The 24876-nt window shown below is 36.1% G+C and overlaps 1 non-coding gene and 1 pseudogene across 1 annotated transcript; both read right to left on the bottom strand.

Annotated features, from left to right (window-relative positions):
• Positions 1-7638: 7638 nt before the first annotated feature.
• LOC125776926 (small nucleolar RNA U3) lies at positions 7639-7744 on the bottom strand (annotated as a pseudogene).
• A 211-nt stretch (positions 7745-7955) lies between these two features.
• Positions 7956-8169, bottom strand: LOC125776932 (small nucleolar RNA U3). Its single transcript, XR_007422049.1, has one exon. It is a non-coding gene; the product is annotated as a small nucleolar RNA U3 (small nucleolar RNA).
• Positions 8170-24876: the final 16707 nt, after the last annotated feature.

Raw genomic sequence — 24876 nt, 5'->3', positions numbered from 1 at the left:
GTTGATTTACCAGGTCTGAAGCCACACTGATAAGGTCCAATCAGTTTGTTGACGGTGGGCTTTAATCTTTAACACAATACGCTCGACAGAACCTTGTACGCGATGTTGAGGAGGCTTATCCCACGGTAGTTGGCGCAGATTGTGGGGTCTCCTTTTTTATGGATTGGTAATAGCACACTTAAATTCCAATCGCTGGGCATGCTTTCATCCGACCATATTTTACAAAGAAGCTGATGCATACTCCTTATCAGTTCTTCGCCGCCGCGTTTGAATAGCTCGGCCGGCAATCCATCGGCCCCTGCCGCTTTGTTGTTTTTCAGGCGGGCAATTGCTATTCGAACTTCTTCATGATCGGGCAATGGAACGTCTGCTCCATCGTCATCGATTGGGGTATCGGGTTCGCCTTCTCCTCGTGTTGTGCGTTCACTGCCATTCAGCAGGCAGGAGAAGTGTTCCCTCCATAATTAGAGTATGCTCTGGGCATCGGTGGCTAGATCACCTTGGGGGGTTCTACAGGAGTATGCTCCGATCTTGAAACCTTGTGTAAGCCGCCGCATCTTTTCATAGAATTTTCAAGCATCGAGTTCGTACTCACGCATTTCGGCCTCTTTCTTCTTCTGTCTGCAAATGCGTCTAGCTTCCCTCTTCAACTCTCGGTATCTATCCCATTCCGCACGTGTTGTGGTCGATCGTAACGTTGCGAGGTAGGCAGCCTGTTTTCTCTCCGCTGCGACACGGCACTCCTCGTCGTACCAGCTGTTCTTTTGCACTTTCCGAAAACCAATGGTTTCGGTTGCAGCTGTACGTAAGGAGTTTGAAATGCCGTCCCACAGTTCCCTTATACCGAGTTGTTGACGAGTGCTCTCAGAGAGCAGGAGTGCAAGCCGAGTAGAGAATCGTTCGGCTGTCTGTTGTGATTGCAGCTTCTCGACGTCGAACCTTCCTTGTGTTTGTTGGCGTGCGTTTTTTGCTGCACAGAGGCGGGTGCGAATTTTGGCTGCAACAATATAGTGGTCCGAGTCGATGTTAGGACCTCGGAGCGCACGCACATCTAAAATACTGGAGACGTGTCTTTCGTCTATCACATCATGATCGATCTGGTTGGTAGTTTTTCGATCCGGAGACAGCCAGGTAGCTTGATGGATCTTCTTATGCTGGAATCTAGTACTACTACCATATTTCGGGCCCCGCCGAAGTCGATCAGCCTCAACCCATTTGGGGATGTTTCCTCGTGGAGGCTGAATTTACCGACCGTAGTACCAAAGATACCTTCTTTGCCCACCCTGGCGTTGAAGTCGCCAAGCACGATTTTTACATCGTGACAGGGCATCTCACATAAGTGCGCTCCAAGCACTCATAAAAGGCATCTTTGGTCACATCGTCCTTCTCTTCCGTCGGGGCGTGGGCGCAAATCAGCGATATGTTGAAGAACCTCGCTTTGATGCGGATTGTGGCTGGACGTTTATTCATCGCAGTGAATGATAGTACTTGGCGACGGAGTCTCTCTCCCACCACGAATCCCACACCAAACCTACGCTCCTTTATATGGCCACTGTAGTAAATGTCACAAGGACCTACTCGTCTCTGTCCTTGTCTCGTCCATTGCATTTCTTGGTCGGCGATGATGTCAGCCTTTGTTTTCACGAAGACATCAACCAGCTGGGCAGTGGCACCTTCCCAGTTAAGGGACCGGACATTCCAGGTGCATGCCCTCAATTGGTAGTCCTTATTTCGTTTGCCATGGTCGTCATCAAAAGGGGGGTCTCTCATCCGAGGCTGGTTACAACTATTAACTGGGGGTGTTTTTTTACGTGGCCTGTCCCAAACCCTGCGCACAACCCTATGCACGGGATGTTTCGCCTTCTCACTTTAGCTCGCCTTCAAACGGATGTTTCTAGTACTTACTTACTTGGTCAAAGACCGGAAGTCGTGAGCTGCTTGAGTCACTTGTAAAAGAAGCGTTTCTGGCCACTGCCAAGTGAATGGCAGTCAGAGAACTTTCCTCACTTGCGTGAACTTCTACACATGACTCCATCCTCCATCTTCATAACTTACATAATATTAAAATTCAAAAAATCTCGCGAAATTCCCAAACCAGTAGAAAATGTGCAATTGCAAGAAGTCATATATAATGCTCTTTTAGATCAGATACATAAATTAACTCAAAATAATAGTGAATCGGGGACGATTCATCTTAGGAAGGGGGGAGTTAATGACAGCCTCCACACAGCCACTTGACCATAACTGTAAACAATATTGAATCTTTACACTTTGTAGTTGTGCGGCCTTATAAATTAAAATAGAATTCGATATACTTTTTCCGTTCACATTAGAATAAACCATTCTTATTTAAACAATATTTGTAGCCCTCACAAGAAGGCATAACAAAATCAAAACAGAACACTTAACGTTCTGCCTAAAAATGCTGAATATGATATTAATGTAAATTGACACTTTCTTTGTTTCAAACTCAACTTCAGTAAGTAAATAATAAGTAAATGTATAAATATTAGTAACTTGGAAATAAAAGATAGATTTTGTCTCCGGCGATCCAGTCGACACGACGTGTTTCATTTTCTCTGCGCGTTGGCAGATAGAAAAAATATATTTTTTTACAAATTCCCGCGATACGGGAATTAATTTGCACATTTTATAAAGCAAAGCCTAATTCAATTATCATTTCTGGGTTCTGACGGATTGATATCTATAATATATACAATTGGATTATGATATCTAAAATACGATATGAAATGTCTTACATCTATTTTATCTATATGTCTCGCGAATACCGCATCAATAGTCGTACCTCCTTTTGTCGTAGGATCCTTTCTTCCATTGATCATTTCTAATGAAAATTTCTCTCTGAGGAATGCCAGTAATGGTTCAGCTTCTGGCAATGAGAAATTTGCATTTAAATCTCCCGCAAGGAGTACCGGTTGTTCACTATAATCTACTGGTTCTCCGATAATATCTGCAAAAGCTTGCGAACCTGCAGTTGACAACGGTAATAAAGCTTTACCGATGAACTATTTTATATCTCTTATCGATGAATTTGGTGATATGTAAATGGCAATTAAATTCAATTTTTGACTATTATGATTATCGCTAGGGTTCATTTTGCATTCTACCGCACACAAATCGTCAATTCTTGTTGATGTTGATAACGTCACATCAGCATCACTCGCGTACGCAGCCTTTATGTCTAAATGAGGAGTGAGAATATGACATTTGTCATGCTCATTGTGATAAATAGTAGCGCCTGAATTTCTTTTTTCATTTCGTTGAAATCTTACAACGAAATCAAAATTTGGTACGGATACAGGAGGGTCGTTGTCGTTCATGAATGTTTCTGATAACATCAAGATATTTGACTGTTAAACACTCTATCTGAGAAATCATCAACATGAGCACGAAGACTTTGACAATTGAATGAAATTATTGATAAGCATTTTCTTGTGCTATGAAACTCGAATAATTCTTTTTCTAAGGTGATAATTGGATTTTGACGTAATTTTATCATTTCATCTCGCTAAGCCCGGCATGACCTGTCATTGCTTCCAATGCCATGATAAAATTTTTTCTGTTTGTTTGTTCTTGACAGTGCGACATAAACTAAAGGCCTAACTATAATGTGCCGTATGTTACTGTCAAAAAATGAACGAAAAGTCTGTCAAATGCATAAGGAACGGAGAGTAGACTTTTGAATGACTATAATGTACTTACATGCAGAAGAGAAAATGGTCAATAAACAATTCGTGCTTTGATTTTATATTTCGTCTGGATTTTGCAAAAATTACTAAAAAATTAAAATATTTAAAAACAATTAAAATGCTTACTTCTCTGTTAGACGGAATATGCATTGTAACAAAAATTAGTGAAATTAAAAAGAAGAGTTCGGTCATGTTCAGTGAGGGAAATAAACAGGAAGAGGAGGTAGGATGGTTTTGTTGTACGATTCCTAGAAATGAAGGGGATTGACCACATTTTTTTTTTTTTATATACACGCGATTGAAATAAGAGGCATATTTTGACGTAAAAACATTTAATTTTTCAGTATTTTCGACTAAACTTTGTATAAAACATTCGTCGTCCTACATCTTCAAATTCAAAATGATGTATCTGTTGACAAAAAGCGAAAACAGCTAATTCCGTACGGAAGATGCGACCAGTTTCGCATTTTCCTTAAGCAAATGACGTTTGACGAAACTTGATGTAAAGTACATTATAGTTGCAACATACAATTTGTGTGTATTCGGACAGTTGCTTACGCTGGCTTAAGCTAGCCTATGCACGTTATAGTTAGGCCTTTAGTCGCCTGCCCCACACCACACCTACACCCATCACTAACACGCTACAAAACTCACCACATTCACTTCCACATCACCATACCACAGTCCACATCAATACAACCCACAGGTGAGAGCATCTCACACCCACACAAGCACATGCACACCACATTCGATTAGACGCAGCGGGATATCAGCCAACAAAAGGGATCGTCCCCGCTGCACAGCAGTTCAGTTTCGAATCTACCATCGCGCCTATATATCGCCAGTTTCGATCGCCGTCCTTTAGTGATCCAAACAGTAGCGTGCCATTATTATTTGTGAACCCTCTCTTCGATTTCTGAGCCGAGTGAATAAAGCAGTGAACAAAGCAGTGGCGGGCCAGCATTTAAGCGTGTCCTTTATATTCTAATTTTTATAAACAGCACACTACTGGTGCAAGATATTCCATATACATAAATCCGGATGTACATATAGTTTTAAGTAGTGAACAAACCTTTGTCGCGACTAGGCCTTTGGAATAAATTTTAACGCAAAGAAGAATATAAGCCCGAGCGTTTCTACTCCAACAAGGTGAACGTTGCAAATTTTAATGGTAAGTGCAAGGGTGCAGTAACTAAGACATTTGAATGACTATAATGTGCTTACATGCAGAAGAAGAAAGTGTCAATAAGAAATTTGTGGTTTGGTTTTGTTTCGTTTGGATTTTGCAAAAATGAACAGAAAATTAAAATATTTAAAAACAATTAAAATTCTTAATTGGGTTTTAAACGGAATACGCATATTGACAGAAATTAGTGAAATTATAATTAAAAGAGTTCGGTCGTGTTCAGTGAGGGAAATAAACAGAAAGAGGAAGAAGGATGGTTTTTTGTACGATTCCTGGAAATGAAGAGGATTGACCACACTGATTTTTTTATATACACGCGAATGACGCCACAAGTATTTGGACTTTTGCTTACTCTTGTTGAGCCCTTTTTGAAAAAGAATTCATTGAGGGAGCCTGTGCAACCGGAATGTCGATTAGCTTTGACATTACAGTAAGTTTGTTCATTTTAATATATTTTTATTATGACTTATTCTTTTTTCTTTTTCTTAAAGATATTTATCACAAGGAACTTCGTTTCAATCGTTGGCGTGGTCATTTCAACTGGGGAAGGAAACGGTTAGGCGCATTATTCTGGAGACAGCTGAAGTCCTTTGGACGAAGTTAGGCGCTGTTTATGTATCTGAGCCTAATGAAGAAGATTTCAAGGAAATTTCTCAAGACTTCTGGGAACTGTGGAATATGCCCAACTGTGTTGGATCTATTAATGGGAAGCATATCGCTATTCGATGCCCCCCTAAAAGTGGTAGTCAATTTTTCTGCTACAAAAATTTTTTGTGTTGTTGTGTTTCGTTGTTAGCAGTATGTGATGCACGATATCGGTTTACCTATATAAATATTGGTGCATATGGAAGTCAGATTGATGGTGGTGAGGACTTTCATATTTGTGCATTTGTTTTTTTTTTTAATTAATATTATTGTTTCTCTTTACATGTAAAGGCATTTTTCAAGTGAGTCGATTGGGAAAGAGGCTGCTAAATCACAAACTTCCCATCCCTCCAGCGAAAAACTTACCAAATACGCAACTAAAAACTCCACACTTCTTCGTTGGTGATGCTGCCTTTCCTTTAGGGATAAATTTAATGCGCCCATACCCTGGGGGAATGCTACCAAATGAAAAAGAGGTGTTTAATAAAAGGTTATCAAGAGTTCGTCGCACAATTGAAAAGTCTTTTGGAATACTAGTAGCGCGTTGGCGAGTTTTACTAACAACATTACATTTTTTTCCGGAAAATGCAGAAAAAATTGTTTTAGCGTGCGCTGCCTTACATAATTTTATTATGTTTAATAATGAAAATGCATCTTCGTATATTGCAAACAACTATGCTGATTGGGAGGACTCTAATGGTGATTTTCATGACGGTTTATGGCGTAGAGAAGTTGAAAGTAATATCCTATCGATTATGCAATCTTCCGTTTTGCATCATTACGGTGGAAGAAGTTCTTTGGAAATTAGAAATAACTTATGCAGTTTTTTTAACACTTTTTAAAACATATTCTAAAATTACATATCTAACATCATTTCGAACTTGTTTATTTCTTTTTTAATAAAACTAAATGGGGTTTAATTAAATTCATACAATTGTTTTTATTAAATTACTCAAAAGAGTTCAGGTACATGCATTTTATGCATCTTTTTACAATAAATATATTTGTTATAATAAATATAAAGTATACTAAAAAAATCAATGCTCCAGACTTTTTAAAATTAAGGAAATTAGGTTGAACGACAAGAAAGTTTTTAATTTCATGTTTGCCTATTTCGCGACGTAAGCGATATAATTCCAATATCATTTTTTCTTGGAAACCGTCTTTGGCCGACACTGACAGGTCTTGCATCAGACACAAAACCGTCGTCATAAAGGCCGGCGCCGCCATCTGCTTTTCTAAGTTCTCCATTGTTGCGCCAAGTTTCTGGTAGAGACTTTCTAAGTTGAGACTTTTATTTTTCTTCCGAGGTGGCGATGAAATTTCATTAAAACTATCATTCATTGATGACTCCAAGACTGAGTCTGTATTTGGTTTTACATTATCACGAGTGCTGTACAATGAAAAAGTTATATTTAAAAACATTAAAATTTATACAAAGTACCTTCCGACGCGGTGTGACGGAGTCCTTCAGAAACATCAAGGGTTTAAAAAAACACCATTCCTCTAAGTAGCTCATTTCGCTACCTGATGGAGCTTCTAATCTTTTTATCTCCTTGCAGAAGCGCTCCCGGAGTAGCTTCCATCTATGTTTGCATTCTAGATCTTTTAATTGAAACAAACATAAAATATATAATTCTATAACAGTGTTAATACATACCACTTTTGCCGCATAGTTCTGCGATTGCTTTCCATGCCTTTCCTTCATTGATACGATTAAAATGAAATGCATCTCTTTTGTCGTACAAACATTTCTTTTTTTCAACACTATCTATTAAAGTTTGGATGAAACATTCGTCGTCCTCCATATTCAAATTTAAAATGATTTTAGCGGTTGACAAAACACTCTTCTTTCTTTTCGTTTTCAAATTCAAAATGGTGTGGCAGTTGACAAGAAGCGAAACAGCTGATTCCGTACGGAAAATGCGATCAGTTTCGCAATTTCCTTAAACAAATGACATTTGATAAAACATAACGAAACTTGATGTTAAGTACATTATAGTTGCAACATACAATTTGTGTGCATTCGGACAGTTGCTTACGCTGGCTTAAACTAGCGTATGCACATTATAGTTAGGCCTTAACTGTTGAGATTGAACTTTTTCATAATAGTGAACAATTTCATTGAAAGTTCCTCCTTGCGCCTTGTGAAATGTCAACCCACAAGACTGACTACAGAAATGATCCTGTGAAGTATAGTCTTAACTTTTCAACGGCCAACGCAGAGTATTTCAATCAAAAGTCACACAAAATAGTTGAGAATTCGCAGAAATGAAACAGAAACGAAAGAAAAATAATGCGCAAGCATACAAACATACTATACATATGCGTACTGTACTTATTATATATACTTATTGACTGCATTATTATATATAATTATTTGTATAAAACCTTGGAATTTATTCATTAAAATCACCACTCAGAAGTCGTTTTATCCGTTGTAACCGAGCGATCATCGAAGAAACATCATTTCTAATATGCCACAAGACAAAATTAGAAATGAAGTTCATAAGCCTCACGCTGTGAGATAAAACGAAATACCTCCTCATCTCGGGTGCTAATACTTTCGATTTTCAAAGAAAGTAAATGAAGACTGACTACAGAAATGATCCTGTGAAGTATAGTCTTAACTTTTTAACGGCCAACGCAGAGTATTTCAACCAAAAGTTGAGAATTCGCAGAAACGAAACTCAAACGAAAGAAATAATGCACAAGCATACAAACATACATATGCATACTCATGTGAATATGTCACCAATAAAAATTCAAGCATTGTTCTACAAAAACAACAATGGTCTCAAATAAATAGCAGAAGCATCACAAGTCAATTTGGCGGCCAAATTGGTGAAGCCCAAATGTAGTAAATTTTACAACAACAGCGATTTCATTCATAAACGCAGAGCTACCTCGCTTCATTCATAAACACAGACGCCGTAACATCTCCCCGAGCATGCCTTTGCCAACAAGTATCTTTTCGCGACGATGGCAAAAGCTGAAAATCATAAATTGAACAACTTTCTGGTGTTTGTTCTAAGAAAGAAGTGGGAAAAGTGGCAACAGATGTTGTCGATTTATAATATTTGTCAATTCTAAAATATTTTTCTGTGGCTCGCAAAAATCTGCGTCGATATGAATGCAAGCTCATATAAAAACATGCATATTTACGATAGTTTGTTGGCGAAGCTGTTCGAGCAGCAAGGGAAGCGGTGACAATCGGCGTTCCTTCGTTTGTGTTTTTTGGCACAGCTCCGATTTTCTACCAACAACACAATGTTGTGACGCTTTGCCATCGCGCCAGTGTTTCGAGACACTGACTCTTTGACAAAACGTGAGTTTCGGCCATTGGTTGCCCGTGACGAAAAGAAGCGTGCGCCACTTGTTATTCCCCATATGAATGTTTGTACATACATATGTGGCAAAGAAATAATATACATATGTATGTACATATATGCCATAGAAATTTTATTGCTACAAATATGGAAATGTTAACGAAATAATGCGAATATGCATTTACATGGAGGTCATTAATTTTTTTTGAAGAAATGAAAGGAATGGCCCAAGATTTGTTTATATGAGCACATTTAAGTTTATTTGTAATTGTCGAAATTAATAAAAAATTTTAAATAATAATTTGTTTAAAATTATTTTTTATTTAATTTTTCCCGATTTTGTAAAATAAATTATAATTTTTACGATTTTTGAAAATAATGGTTCATGTTATACAAAATAATCACGCATAGAAGACTTTGCATATTTTTTCTTCAAAGCATTTCTCTTTATTCCTTCTCGCGTGAGATCAATCGTTTAACATATGCATATTTCTGCCAGAGCACGTGATCATTTCTGCTAAATAGCAACGAGAATGGTGAATTCCTTACTTCAATTCTATCAGCTCTGTTAGCCGTCCAATCGAACCATCATACAGAATTCAATTTGTATTGAATAGAAGGTGCAAATTGAATTCTGTATGAAGTTCGATTAGACGGCTAACAGAACTTATAATATTGTGACTCGGAATTTCACCATTCTCGCTGCTATTTAGCAGAAATGAGCATGTTCTCTAGCAGAAATATATAAAACGACTGAATTCATGCGAGAATGAATAAAGAGAAATGCTTTGAAGAAAAATATAGAAAGTCACACAAAAAATGTAAAGAAGCATTCTCTGAGTCACTTATGTATGTATGTATGCGTGATTATCTGGTATCATATGAACCATTTTTTCGGAAAAATGATAAAAATTATAATTTTTTTACAAAATCGTGATAAATTAGGTAAAACATCATTTAATAATACTTTTTAATTTTTAAATTATTTCAAAAAAGTGATATTAATTTCGACTATATTAATTCTCGACTATTACAAAGTGAAGATGTGTCAAATGAACTTCATTGCTTCAAAGAAAATTGATGACCTTCATGAAATATGCATATTCGCATTATTTCGTTATCATTTCCATATTTTCACCAATAGAATTTCTATGGCATATACATATGTATGTATGTACATATATTATTTCTTTGGCACATTTGTCTGTATGTTTACGAAAGCAAATGCGTGCCACATACATATGTACAAAACTTTCATAATAACAAGTGTCGCACGCATCTTTCGCATCTCCGTTGTCACGGTCAACCAATGGCCGAAACAGGCGTTTTGACAAAGAGTCAAGTGCTGAACACATTGATCGGGCAGACTGCAAGCGATATCTGTCAAATATTAAAATACACATGTTCTTAGGGACACAGTTATGTAGTTGTGCAGCTGTCTAAATAACTGTGTCCTTAAGAATGTGTGTATTTCAATATCAGATTCAGATGACGCTTGCAGTCTGTCGCGTTCTATGTGTTCAGCACATCAATCTGTCGAAGCACTGACGCGACGAGACGTGAAAGAAATTAACGAACGATTGCCGATTGTTACCGCTTCCCTTGCCTTAACAGCTTCGCCAACGATCTAGCGTAAATATGTATGCATATTAGGGTGATTCAAAAAAAAAATTTTTTGTTTTTTTCGATTGGTACTCGGAAAAATGGGTTCCTAGACACCTCTAAGAAATCCTCTCCAAATATGAGTTTTTAATTGTAACGGGAAGGTCCTCCGCCTAACGGTTTTCTATTTTTTCTTATTATCAGATAGAAAAATTTATATCTCGCTTCCAACTACTTGAAAAAATATCTTGTTAATTAGGTTTTGTAGGAAATTGAATGCTCTAAAATATGGTCTCTTATGATTTTTTCGTAAACCCAACCGTTTAAAAGATATTAACAGTTAAAGTTTGATTATTTTTGGTAAAATTTTTTATTTCTTATTAATTTTATAACTCAATGAAAAAAAATTATTACGAATAGGTTTTTGGAGAGGATTTTTTAGAGGTGTCTTGGAACCCATTTTTCCGAGTACCAATCGAAAAAAACAAAATTTTTTTTTTTGAATCACCCTAATGCATATGTATGAACTTGCATACATATCGACGCTGATTTTTGCGAGCTACGGAAAAATATTTTAGAATTGTATATTATAAATCGACAACTCTGTTGTTGCCACTTTTCAAACTTCTTTCTGTGAAGAAGCATCAGAAAGTTGTTCAATTTATGATTTTTAGCTTTTGCCATCGTCGCGAAAAGACGCTTGTCGGCAAAGGTTAGCGTTCGCTTTGTAGTGGAATTAGTGTGTGATCGTCACTTAATGTTATGTGAATTCATTGTTTCTCTCATTCTTTTAACAGAACAGGGTGCACCCATAGTGTTCAGCTACGCAAGCAAATAGAGAAGATAAACGGAAGGGTTTTCCCCACAACATGTTTGCCTGCCTTGTACTGGCCGTAGACGCTTAACCGAGACAGTTTATTAAATATTTAAATTCGTCATTTGTTTTGTGTATACGGAGATAAAAGGGGGTAAAATAGTTTTGGCAGATTTTTATTTTAATATTTCATATTTTTCATCAAAAATAATGGATGTAAGTAATTGACCCCGAAATTCAGTGCAATTGTTTCCTAATATTTGCCATGTTGTAATACAATTTACACCTGTGTCTCTGTTTTACAAAAATAGGTAACATTAGATGAATCTGCACTGTCAACCCAATCGACGCCTGTACTAAGGCAGCAGCTTAATGAAATTGAGGATAATATAGTAAATATACAGTGGTTATTGAAGCTGGGAAAAGCAAGGTTTGGGAAATTTTTGGCAAGGTTGAAAATAGTGGCTGTTTGGCAAGAGAGGTAATCGTAACAGCGTTTTTAAATTTATGAATAGCAATACCTTGTGAAACAAAAATGCTATAAAAATTTAAAAAACTGTTCGGATAACCTAAAGATATTAGTGGACAACGACACAAAAAAAAAATGTTGCATACGTTCACTGAATGGGTCACTAAAAATTGCAGACCATTCAAGATGATCGAAGATGCAGGACTGAAAAAATATACGGATCAAATATTTTCAATTGGAGCTAAATATGGGTCGAACGTAGATACTGTTCAACTATTACCTCATCCAACAACGATAGCCAGAAATATAGACAATCTATACAATACAGCCCACGATTCCTTAAAATTAGAACTAAGTGAACTTAGTACCTTTGGACTTACCTCAGATTTATGGACCGATGATTATTTAAAACAATCGTTTTTGTCTATGACTATTCACTATATAAAAAGCGGAAAAATTGGAATGAAGCTTATTGCTTTTCGATCAATGGATTTTGAATCTTGTAGCAGTAAGTATTTGTTGAAACGGTATATAACGGGTGATTTTTTTGAGGTTAGGATTTTCATGCATTAGTATTTGACAGATCACGTGGGATTTCAGACATGGTGTCAAAGAGAAAGATGCTCAGTATGCTTTGACATTTCATCATGAATAGACTTACTAACGAGCAACGCTTGCAAATCATTGAATTTTATTACCAAAATCAGTGTTCGGTTCGAAATGTGTTTATCGACAAATTTTGTTCAGCGATGAGGCTCATTTCTGGTTGAATGGCTACGTAAATAAGCAAAATTGCCGCATTTGGGGTGAAGAGCAACCAGAAGCCGTTCAAGAACTGCCCATGCATCCCGAAAAATGCACTGTTTGGTGTGGTTTGTACGCTGGTGGAATCATTGGACCGTATTTTTTCAAAGATGCTGTTGGACGCAACGTTACGGTGAATGGCGATCGCTATCGTTCGATGCTAACAAACTTTTTGTTGCCAAAAATGGAAGAACTGAACTTGGTTGACATGTGGTTTCAACAAGATGGCGCTACATGCCACACAGCTCGCGATTCTATGGCCATTTTGAGGGAAAACTTCGGACAACAATTCATCTCAAGAAATGGACCCGTAAGTTGGCCACCAAGATCATGCGATTTAACGCCTTTAGACTATTTTTTGTGGGGCTACGTCAAGTCTAAAGTCTACAGAAATAAGCCAGCAACTATTCCAGCTTTGGAAGACAACATTTCCGAAGAAATTCGGGCCATTCCGGCCGAAATGCTCGAAAAAGTTGCCCAAAATTGGACTTTCCGAATGGACCACCTAAGACGCAGCCGCGGTCAACATTTAAATGAAATTATCTTCAAAAAGTAAATGTCATGAACCAATCTAACGTTTCAAATAAAGAACCGATGAGATTTTGCAAATTTTATGCGTTTTTTTTAAAAAAAAAGTTATCAAGCTCTTAAAAAATCACCCTATATTTGCGGATATGTATGTGTGCGTACTATATGTAGTGTCAAGTACAACAATTTGTTGTAATTTCAAGAAATGTTTACCACAATGTTTATTTTTTAATACAAGAATTATGTGTATATTTGTTTGTTGTATAAGTGAATTTCTTTTTTATTTTATAGCTTAGAATACATAAAAATAAAAAATACATATGTATGTATAAGTTTCTCGTTAGTCGATATAAAGAGATTCCTGCGTCGCACGTACGTATGTTTTTTGGTTTTCCCTAATGTTTTTTTCTTACGATTTATCGACAGTTTATCGGCATAATACATAGGTATATTTACACATGAGTTAATTGGACTGGAAATGAACGCGAATGTAACTAATAAAAATCTGATACTTTGGAACTAAAAGTTGTATGTATTTTGTGATTTAAAAAGAGTTTTCTTTTCAATTGTTCCAAAGGACAGGTTTTAGTTCTAAAACATTTTTATTTTTTATAATATTTTGTTAAATCTATTAATCCCTAAATAAACTTCATGAAAAATTGCAATAAAATTGAATATTGGAAACATTTTATTTATCCACATTCGTATGTAATTATCTATGCGTATTTACATACTTCTTTCTAGTCGTGCAACTAGAATAACTCGAATTAACAGTTGTTAATTCACACGAACATCATTCACCCAGCTAACATCCTTCTTGTTCAGAATTAATTCACACCAACACAATGAAATGCTTTGTTAGACCAATTCTGCAGAGAGTGGATCGTTACTTATGAGAGTGCTATGAATTGAGCGAACTCGTTGTTCTCACTAATGACTCATTAGTAATGAGACTCGGTCCTTATTTTACCCAAACATGAGAATTCATTTTTACGTTGTGTGAGTGAGTGCAAGTTGAAATTTTGGACAGTGACTCAAAGTTTGTTTTTTGCGTATTCACCCAGCAGATTGAAAAGCGAGATCTCCTGAAAGGAGGAATGAAGGAGTCCTCCTATTGACCTCTTTTAGGAGCAGTAAGGGAGATTTTTTAATTTTGTTCTTATATTGTGTTTTTTTTTATATTTTATTTTAGTGTTGACCTCCTTTTGTCCTCTTTTAGGAGCAAAAAAGGAGATTTTATACTTCTATTGTGATTTTTTTTACTTCATTTTAGTATTGATCTCCTTTTGTCCTCCTTTAGGAGCAATAAAGGAGATTTTTTAATTTTTCGTAGCTTAAAAATCGTACTTTTGGTTCGAAAATTACAATTTAACGGGAAATAATAACTGTTAATTTTTGTCTTGAAGCAATTATTCATTTTAACTGTGTTTTTTAAAGCGTGCAGACGTAAGTAAGTTTTATATCTATTGAGTACTCGTATTAAATATTTTAAATTGATAATAAAATGTACTCTAAAAGGCATTTAAAACGCCTAGTGAATAAAAAATTAAATAATTTATATAAAAAAAAACAAAATAATAATACACAAAATGAAAATGATGTGGAAAGTGTTACTGAAATTGAAAGTGATACAGGCTCTAAAGAAGTTTTTGAAGAAGTTGAAAGTGGTACAGGCTCGAAAGAAGTGATAGTTGAATAATCGCATTACAGTGCGAAATTTTATTCCTAGGAAGAAAAAAAAAATTGTCCACTGGGCAAAAAAGTTAATAATATTTATAATAAATACCAGTTCGGTAATTTTTTTTAAGCAATAAAGTTGATAAGATGTTACTAAACAGTTTGAGTTTATTATAGGTGGCGTATCTGAAGCAAAAATTTTCAAGGAGACCCCTATCAAAAATTTTGGATGAAGTGATTGCGGAGTCCCTGCTCTTAAAAGTGAATTGGGATGGAGCCAAAAAAAAAGTTGCATTGAAGAATTATGCACTTTTCAATAAATTTCTTTACGGTAATACATAATTTCAATTCATGTCATCTATTTTTTTAACAAGTTTAATTTTTAGAGGCCTTAAAAGATGATTACTCATACCCTGATTTTGAGGCAAAGATTAAAAAGGCGCTTCTCAAATGTAAGGCTTAGTTCTACAGGAACACTTATAATATAAAAAAAAATAATAGATTTTATGTACATTAATTTAATTAAAAAACTTTAATAAAAAATAAAATTATAAAAATTTGTTTTTGTTAAAATAACTGTAGGTTGAAAGTAATATAGGATTTATCATAGAGATCTCCTATAGTAGTAATCATAGAGATCTCCTACATCAGTAATCATAGAGATCTCCTTTAGGAGTAATCATAGAGATCTCCTATAGCAGTAATCATAGAGATCTCCATTAGGAGGTTAAAAGGAGTACTCGCGTTCCAATGACATGCAATGTTAAAAAGGAGTATACAATTTTACGTGTATTTACACACGAGTATTAGGAGTAATAGGGAGTATAGGATATCTCCTAAAGGATTAATCCAGGAGGTCTCAAGCGATCATCCTAAAATCTGCTGGGCATGCAGCCCTTTAATACATAAACATATATGAATGTATGAACAAGCAGATCAATGCGCGATTTAATTTTTACATTGAGTAAAAATGAGTCAAAAGAATATATTTTGAGCTGCACCGAAATGTGTACTCTTTATTTATACTCTTAAGACTAACTTATTACATCGTTCTTACTTCTATTTATACTAACTAGTATGTTTACTTATTACTAAATAGTTGATAATTTGTCTACATACAGATTAATTATTTGTTTATTAGTTTAGGTTTGTTTACATACATATATATTGTTTGCTTAGATACATTTTCTTTGTTTTAAGATAAGGTTGTCGTGGTATTCAAACTCAATGTTGTTTTGATACTTCTTTGTTTAGGATTGTTTGTTGTAGTGACAGTGCACTTCAATTGTTCCAACTCAAGATTGTTTTGATGCATTCTATTTACTGAAACAAATGATGGTTTTGTTGTTTGTTACTATTATAAGGAATACGTTCCTTAACTCTCCCCTATGTTAAAATGAAATGTCCTCATTTCAAAACATCTAGGCTTGAAGTCAGCTTATGTATAATAATTAATTATTGTATATGTTTGATTAATTTTTGAGTTTATAATTTAGACCTTTTTATATTATATAGTAAATTATTATTTTTGCATGTTTCTTATTATGCTTTCTTTTCTTTTATAATTTAATTTTTAATTAGCTTCAATTTTCTACAATTCAACAACCACTTTCCTTTTTTTGTTTTTTTTTTTAAGTAGGGGGAAGCATCGAAAGCCGAAGTGTGGAACTTTAATCCGCTAAACCTAACCTACTCCCAACTCAGGACTCTCCCACGGAACCACCGGCTAGGTATTACTTCGTGGGAGGGACTAGACATTTAAGTCTCCTCTATTGTGCGGACTAACGGACGCCTCGTCTGTTGAAAAGATCTCAGTTTTGTCATTATGAACGCTGACGCTTCGCTGACAGCTTTCCATTTATCAGTCGACTGACACATGAGTGTCGTTAAATTATCGACCGTAAAACTACCACCGAGTGTGGTTTTTAGATTTTCCCTTGTATTCGAAAATCGAGGGCAATAAAATAAAACATGTTCAGAGTCTTCTATATACTCTGTACACGTCGGACAGTTCGGACTAACGTCATTGTGGAATCTGAAAAGGTAGCTTCTAAAGCAACCATGTCCACTAAGTATTTGGGTCAGATAGAAATCTAAATCCCCATGTCGTCTGTCTATCCACGAGTGGATGTCCGGTATAAGTCGATGGGTCCAGCGCCCTTTGGATGAGGAATTCCACCGCTCCTGCCACATTCTAGTGCTCTTATTTCTCTCCTCTGTCCTCACCGAGACAGTTTTAGGCGTTGATAATTGATACAGATGCTCGAGTTCATCTCCCTGGATGTCAATGGGCGGCATGCTGGCTAACACTTCAGCAGCATCGGTTGATATAGTCCGGAAAGCACTTATTACCCGGATTGCAGAGAGTCTATGCACTGCAATTAGTTGTTTAGCATACGCTTTTATATCCATTGCCGCATACAGTATTACGGAACTCATTGCCTTCGCTATTAAGAATCGCCGGCTGGAACGCACACAGCCTCTATTGGTCATCATTCTCGATAGGGCATTATAAATTTTGTTTGCCTTGGCGGAAGAATACTCCAAGTGTTCTTTAAATTTTAATTTGGAATCTAATATTACTCCCAGATACTTCAATTGCGGCTGCGAAGTAATCTTGCATTCCCCAATGGTGAGCTCTATTCGTTCTTCTATCTTCCTAGTGCTTATTAGTAAAACTTCTGTTTTTTCCTCCGCCAGTTTCAGACTCATAGAAGAGAACCATTGACGTAGATTATTTACGCACTCATTGCATTTATCTCTCAGGTCGGCTAATTGTTTAGCGACTGCTACCACCATGAGGTCGTCCGCATAAGCTACTAGTTTCACGTCTGTTGGTTGCTGTCTTCTTAGCACCCCGTCATACATAAGGTTCCATAATAGTGGGCCTAACACTGAGCCTTGAGGTACTCCACTCGTGATAGAGTAGCTCTTGGTGCCTTCATCCGTATCAAAAAAGTAGTTTTCTGTTTTTAAAGTAACTCGTTATTATATTTATGAGGTATTTAGGGGCCCGTATTTCATCCAGGGCATTGATTATGTCTGCCCAATTCGCCGAGTTGAAGGCATTCTTGACATCCAGGGTAATCAGCGCGCAGTACTTTTTTGTGCCACCTTTCCATCTTTTGCCACTTACTCCACATTTCGCAATATCAACGACTTCTCGTAGTGCGTCTATAGTGGATCTCTTTTTTATGAAGCCGTATTGTCTCTCTGATAATCCGCCGGCTTTTTGGATTGCTAATTCCAAGCGGTTTCTTACAATGCTTTCGTACACTTTCCCAATCGTGTCGAGCATGCAAAGAGGTCGATAAGATGAAGGTTCTTTTGGTGGCTTTTTTGGTTTCGGGAGTAGAACCAGGCGCTGTATCTTCCACGAGTCTGGGAACACCTCTTCTAATATACACGCATTGTACATGTTAACAAATAAACTGGGTCTAAGAGTTATGGCTTCTTTAAGGGCTCTATTTGGTATGCCATCTATTCCAGGCGCTTTGGAGTTTTTAATATTTTTCGCTTTTGTTATATGAATTATTATAAATAAAATAAATAAATAAATAAATATTTTTCGTAATAGCCAATAGTTCGTCTTCTGTGACTAATAGGGGTGACTCCGTAGCTTCGTTTCGCTTAATATAAGAAATGGAGGCATGTGTCGGGAATAACGCTTCGACAACATTTTTCATAAACAATGCGTTCTTAGGTTGTTGCGACTTATTTTTGAATTTCGACATACAAATTTTGTATGCCGAACCCCAGGGGTCTATGTTTGCTTCTTCACATAGCTTTTCGAAACAGGATCTCTTACTACGGATAATGGCTGACTTCAAGAGCTTTTTTTGGCATTTAAATGCTTCTCTGAGGCGGATTTCGTTTTCCCCTCCCTGGTTTCTCTGTGCGCGACGTCTAGCTAAGTGACAGAGCTTCCTCAGCTTGGCAATTTCGTCGCTCCACCAGTATACCGGCTTTCGATTGTTATTATATCTCGTCCTGCGCATAGTTGCGTCGCATGCTGCAACTAGTTCCTTCTGCACAGCGGATACTAGGTGGGTGGCGTCTTCGCCTGGTGCCTTTGCCGCACTCCAGACGCTCTCAAAGACGTCAGTATCAAATTCCTCTTCACGCCAACTACGTTTTCGAGAGGTATTTCTCTGAAACAGTTCCCTTTCTTGGAATAACGAAACATCAGCGATTATAGCCATATGGTCGCTATTTGTGTAAATATCTGATACCTTCCACTTAATATGTCTGCTAAGCGTGTCGTTCGCAAACATTAGGTCTATTATAGAACCTTTATTACCCTTTTGAAACGTATTTTTTGGGGTGTATGAATTAGCCCCCACTGCATTAACCCCCACCGGGCAAAATGACTTAAGCCCCACCAATTTCTTAGTGAATCTTTCCCCACCAAAAATGACGGAATCCCCACGAAAAAAAAATGAATTAAACCCCACGAAAATGATTTTATCCCCACCAATCGAAATGAATTAAGCCCCACCAAACGTGGGTGTTCTTACATGACAGAATCCCCACGAAAAAAAAATGAATTAAACCCCACGAAAATGATTTTATCCCCACCAATCGAAATGAATTAAGCCCCACCAAACGTGGGTGTTCTTACATGACAGAATCCCCACGAAAAAAAAAAGGAATTAATCCCCACGAAAATGACTTTAGCCCCACTTTACTTCATTTTTAATTTATTTTGCTTGCTTTAAACGTCAAGTTTTTAAATCAAAATTTTAACAAAAATTCAATTATACATACGTATGTAATATATAAAAAAAAGGTAAAGAATTAAATGAAAATATGAAAATGTGAGAAAAAGAAAATAATTAAAGAAAAATGTGTAAATATTCGTCAACATCTTGACGACAAAAAGGGCATTTAAATTTATTAAAATTGTTTGCCACACTCTCTTATGGTTTCTCCTTTTACGAAATGTACATACACTGTGATTTTAACCTTTCGTAAAAGGAAAAATTTTCTTCTATTATTTTATAATTTACAAAATTATGGTTTCTCCTTTTACGAAATGTGCACTATTAGTGATTTTAATACTTTTCACAGAAGAATTTTCATAATTCTTCTGTGTCCAAATTCTTCTTCTTTCTGCTATAATAATTAATTATAAATTTTCCTATTATGTATTTCTCATTTTTACCAATTCTCGTTCAGACTCTTATATTGTGAATATCGATAATTCGAAAACGATCAGTGCATGAATCAATAGTGGCCATTCGAATTTACAACAGCTGTGCCATAATTTCGAACATAACCTTGCCATTTTTGTTAAAGTGAAGTGATTGTGAAGTTTTTCATATTTTTATAAAAATAACATAAAAACCAATTTCTGTTATTGATTAACTAAACAACATCAATCGAGCGCTCGAAAAAAAATATCCTTGGTCGGTCCAAAACCCCGGTGTTCATAATTCTTCTGTGAAAAGTATTACGTTGCTAACTGTTTGATTTATTTTTATAAAAGATCACGGAATTAAAATGAATTAAGCCCCACGAAAATACTTTTATCCCCACCAATCAAAATGAATTAAGCCCCACCAAACGTGGGTGTTCTTACATGACAGAATCCCCACGAAAAAAAAAAAATGAATTAAACCCCACGAAAATGTTTTTATCCCCACCAATCGAAATGAATTAAGCCCCACCAAACGTGGGGGTTCTTACATGACAGAATCCCCACTAAAAAAAAAAAGAATTAATCCCCACGAAAATGACTTTAGCCCCACTTTCCGCCATTTTTAATTTTGTTGTAAAATTGGTGGGGCTTAAGTCATTTTGCCCGGTGGGGGTTAATTCAGTGGGGGCTAATTCATACACCCTATTTTTTGTGCCATTGTTTAGAATCGTGAGGTTTGTTTGACTCAAAAATTCAAGAATGAGGCGACCACGGTGATTTGTACTTCTGGCTACCCCAAGCAGTAGACCATGCGTTAAAATCACCCGCTATTATTATTGGCGATTTGTTTCTGGTCTCTAGAGACAATTCCAGGATAAAATCTTCAAATTCTTTAATTGTTGCGCTAGGACGAGCATAGCAGCTTACAAAATATATATCTTGTATCTTCGCCCATGTAAAGCCATTATGAGCTACTTTGGAGCGGGATAAGAAAGCATGTCCTTTGCAGGCCCATATTGCTGCCTTGCCACTTTTATCTTTACACCAAGAGCTTTCCGAACACTGCCTATATGGCTCGCTTAGTAAGGCGACATCTATGTTCTCTTCTTGAACTGTTTGTTTTAGCAGATCTTGTGCTGCAGCGCAGTGATTAAGGTTTAGCTGTAACAACCTCATTTTTTCATTGTTTTCATCATTTCTTCTTACTTCGGACAAGTCGAACTTAAGACGGAGTGCTCTCCTTTGCAAAGCATACATCTCGGGGCATTTTTGCACACTTTTGCTACGTGCCCTGCAGCTCCGCAGCGTGTACAGAGGGCTGACCGATCAGTCTGACTGACACATTTGTGTGCTATATGACCCAGTTGAAAGCACCTAAAACATCGGGTAATGGGTGCGTATTCTCTAAGACGACAGACAGACCACCCTATCTTCACTTTGCCCAATTTTAGTGCAACTTTAGCGTCTTGAGCGCGCAGACAAATAAGAGCTATTTGTGTGCCACTTCGGGTTTTCCTCATATTTTTGACGCTTGATTTCTCCAGGTTTTGGAACCCACACTCTTTTTTTAGTGCTTCGCAGACTTCTTCCGGTGTTGTAATTTCGTCCAAGTCCTTACACACTATTGTAACGTTATGGGTTTTTGGCTGTATCAGCGCCATTTCACCAACCGCTCCTTCTAAGACGGTTTTAAATGATTCGGCTCTCTTGTCTGCCTGATTTTTCAACTCGATGAGTAGGTCTCCTTTCATCGTTTTCCGTATGTAGGTCACGTTTGATCCCAACTCTTCAAGGCCGCTGTCGCTTTTTATCTTACGAAGAATATCAGCATAAGACGCACCCTCTTTTTTAGTTATAATGATGGCGTCCGGTCTCATCCTAATTTTCTTCTGAATCGGTTTCTTCCTTTTCACGACGCCCACCCATTTTTCACCTGCGCCATGTTGACCCGTAATATTTTCCTGTATTACTTTTGTGGGCTCACTGGTCATTTGTTGCACCTTCTCAGTGGCTTTTTTGGGTTTTTTCGTTGGGGGTAGGTCACCCGATGCTTCACGCAGACGCTTTGGGGTATTCATCTCTTTAAAAATATGAGATAGCTGGGTTGCTTTCTCAACTATAATTTTTTTCTCCGGTTTCTCGGCTTTTTTATATAGGCTCATTATGCTACTCAGTAAATCGCGCATAGCTTGATTTACGTGCCTTTGACCAGCCATCATATTTTCCAACTCTTTAATTCTACAACCTAGCTTGTTGAAATGGTCGGAAGTATCATTATTTAATGAATTCACTTCACTTCTGCTTACTCGATCAGCAGTTTCATCGCTAATTGTTGATCCAGCAGCAGTGGATTCCTCATTTCCGCCGTTAGGAGGCGTTCTCAAAATTTTAGAATTCCTCCGAAAAGGATTCTCGGGTGTACGCCCCATACTATTCTCAGAGGCCATACCTCAGTGAGAAAATAGTCTGGGTACACCAGTCAAACAGTATGTTCAATCCCTACCGCTACAACTTTACTTATATTTTCAATGGTTGGCAACGCCTAACCCAAAAGCAAAACGAAAAAGGGAGAAAACGAAAACGGAGAACAGCTGATTAATCAAAACAAAACGGCAGATTAAAAAAAAGTATTTGCACGTTTTGATGTGATTTGCTGTTAGTAGGGGAAATGAAAAAATAATTAAAACTAAAAAATTTGCAAATTTGCCACGAAAAAGGACAGGTATGTACAAATAAATTTTTGTTTAAAACAAATTGTACTTATCTATTTCTCTAAGCTTATTATCCACTATATTATATACTTAATTATTTTTTCGTGTTTCATATGATGTTTTCTTTTAGTTAATTTTGAATTAGCGTTAATTTTTTTAGAATTCTACAACAATTTATCTTTTTCGGTGCCTTTTTTTTTGATAATTGGTGTTGCTTGTGGAAATTTTCACTTTTCGTATGTGTTTGATTAAGTTTTTATGTTTATAATTAATACTTTTTCTCTATTATATATTGAATTATTTTTTCGTGTTTCAAATAATGTTTTCTTTTAGTTCGTTTTGAATTAGCGTTAATTTTCTAGAATTCAACAACAATTTTCCTTTTTGGCTTGCCTTATTTTCGGTGTCTTTTTAGAATTATTATCTCGGTTTGTGGAAATTTTCAATTTTGGTATATGTTTGATTAATTGTTTTTATGTTTATAATTACCATCAATGCAGTTACTTGTGCTTGTAACTACATAAGTATATTAAAATCAAAAATAATTTTGGCGGCAAAATTCAAATTATGAAACATACTTACATTGGGTGCCGTGGAGAAAACCAAAACACAAAGTGCAGTGACTCAAATAGAACAAAAAAGAAAAACAGTGCAGTGAACAAGCAGAACAAAAAGCAAAAACCAACATTATTATAGACATATTAAAAACAAAAAAAAAGAAACAAAAGAAAGTGCAGAGAAGTGCAGTACACTAACAATTTACATACATTCGGACATACACAGTAAAACAGTTCCAACAAACAAAACCAATAAACAATCGGGCGCGAAATCTAATAACAAATCAGTTATAAAAACAAAATTAAACAAAAAACGGGCGCGAATTTTTAAAACAACAAAATTGAAGGCGGACCTGCAAGCGGCTAGAAACCTTAAGGACTAAAGGAGTGGAAGGGAATTGGGACAAAACGCGTAGGCTCGCAAACTCATACCTACAATACATAAAACAAAGTGAGCGTATTTATTCCATTTCTTTTAAGTATATTTCAATGCTCATAAATATGTATGTACATATGTAAAAAATACGTTTTTATATGCTAATATAAAATATTTCAAAATCCGTTCTATCCGCGAAAGTTCGGTTACCAAAGCGTTATAGCTTCGAGTTTATTTTACGAGAAAAACCGAACACAGCTTGGTATAACATACATACATACATACATATATATAACAAATTATAAGGAAGCAAGAGATAAAACACAAACATACGTACATATATTTATATATACATACATACATATTTGCAAATTACCTTTCACCTCTATACATATTTTTAATATACAAGTGTACGTACAAAGTGCATTCGGGAACATACTTACCTGCACATTACTCACTTTGCTTTTGCGTTCTTCTCTCAGAGCGAACATTCATATGTACATATATTTGTACATACTCGTATAATTAGACGACAAACAATCAGCCAGTGACATTATACCCTACACTAGGTACTGGTAAACAAATAAACTATCAAACTGTTTTAGTTTATTTTCCGGTAAAACCCGAAATACTGCAAATTAACAAAATAGTTTGGTAATATATATAACAAATTATTGATGCCGATAAATGCTTACAGTTGTGCTAAAACACACACAATATCTCAACAAATACAAAAAACATTCAAGTATAAACTTGCAATATTATCCGACAATACCCCATAAGTTTAACAAAACTGTAAGAGGGATTGCATAAACTAAGTAAGCAAAGGCACAAATATTAATCAGAATTATTACATAAAAAACAAAACAAGAGAATACAAAAATACAAACATATATGTATGTATATAAACACATTTACATTTTTTCAATTCCGTCTCCGCGCTCTCTTCTCAGAGCGAACATACATACATTATATAAATATATTTGTACATTATAATCATACGGCAAAATCTGCCTGTGACACAAAACACAAAAATCTCAAAAAAAAAACAAAAGTTCAAAGTCCACATTTGCAACTATCCAGCAATACCTCTTGTTCTTTGGCACACAAAAACAAGCAGGATTGTGGACAAAAAGCTAATTGATCTCTCTAACGAGCTCTCAATTGCACAAAACATAAGCAACGTCATACGGACATACATACATACGTACAAGTACAGGTATTAGGGTGTACCTAAACACAAATCATTCGGACTTCAAATAGTTTAATCAATAAAAAGCGCGATTTTTAATAGCAATTAACATTTCAAATAAATACAAAGCGATATT

This window comes from Bactrocera dorsalis, chromosome 2 (assembly GCF_023373825.1).
Source record: "Bactrocera dorsalis isolate Fly_Bdor chromosome 2, ASM2337382v1, whole genome shotgun sequence".
Lineage (NCBI taxonomy): Eukaryota > Metazoa > Arthropoda > Insecta > Diptera > Tephritidae > Bactrocera > Bactrocera dorsalis.
The sequence above is the reverse complement of the archived record's forward strand: the minus strand, read 5'-3'. Positions and strand labels throughout refer to the sequence as shown.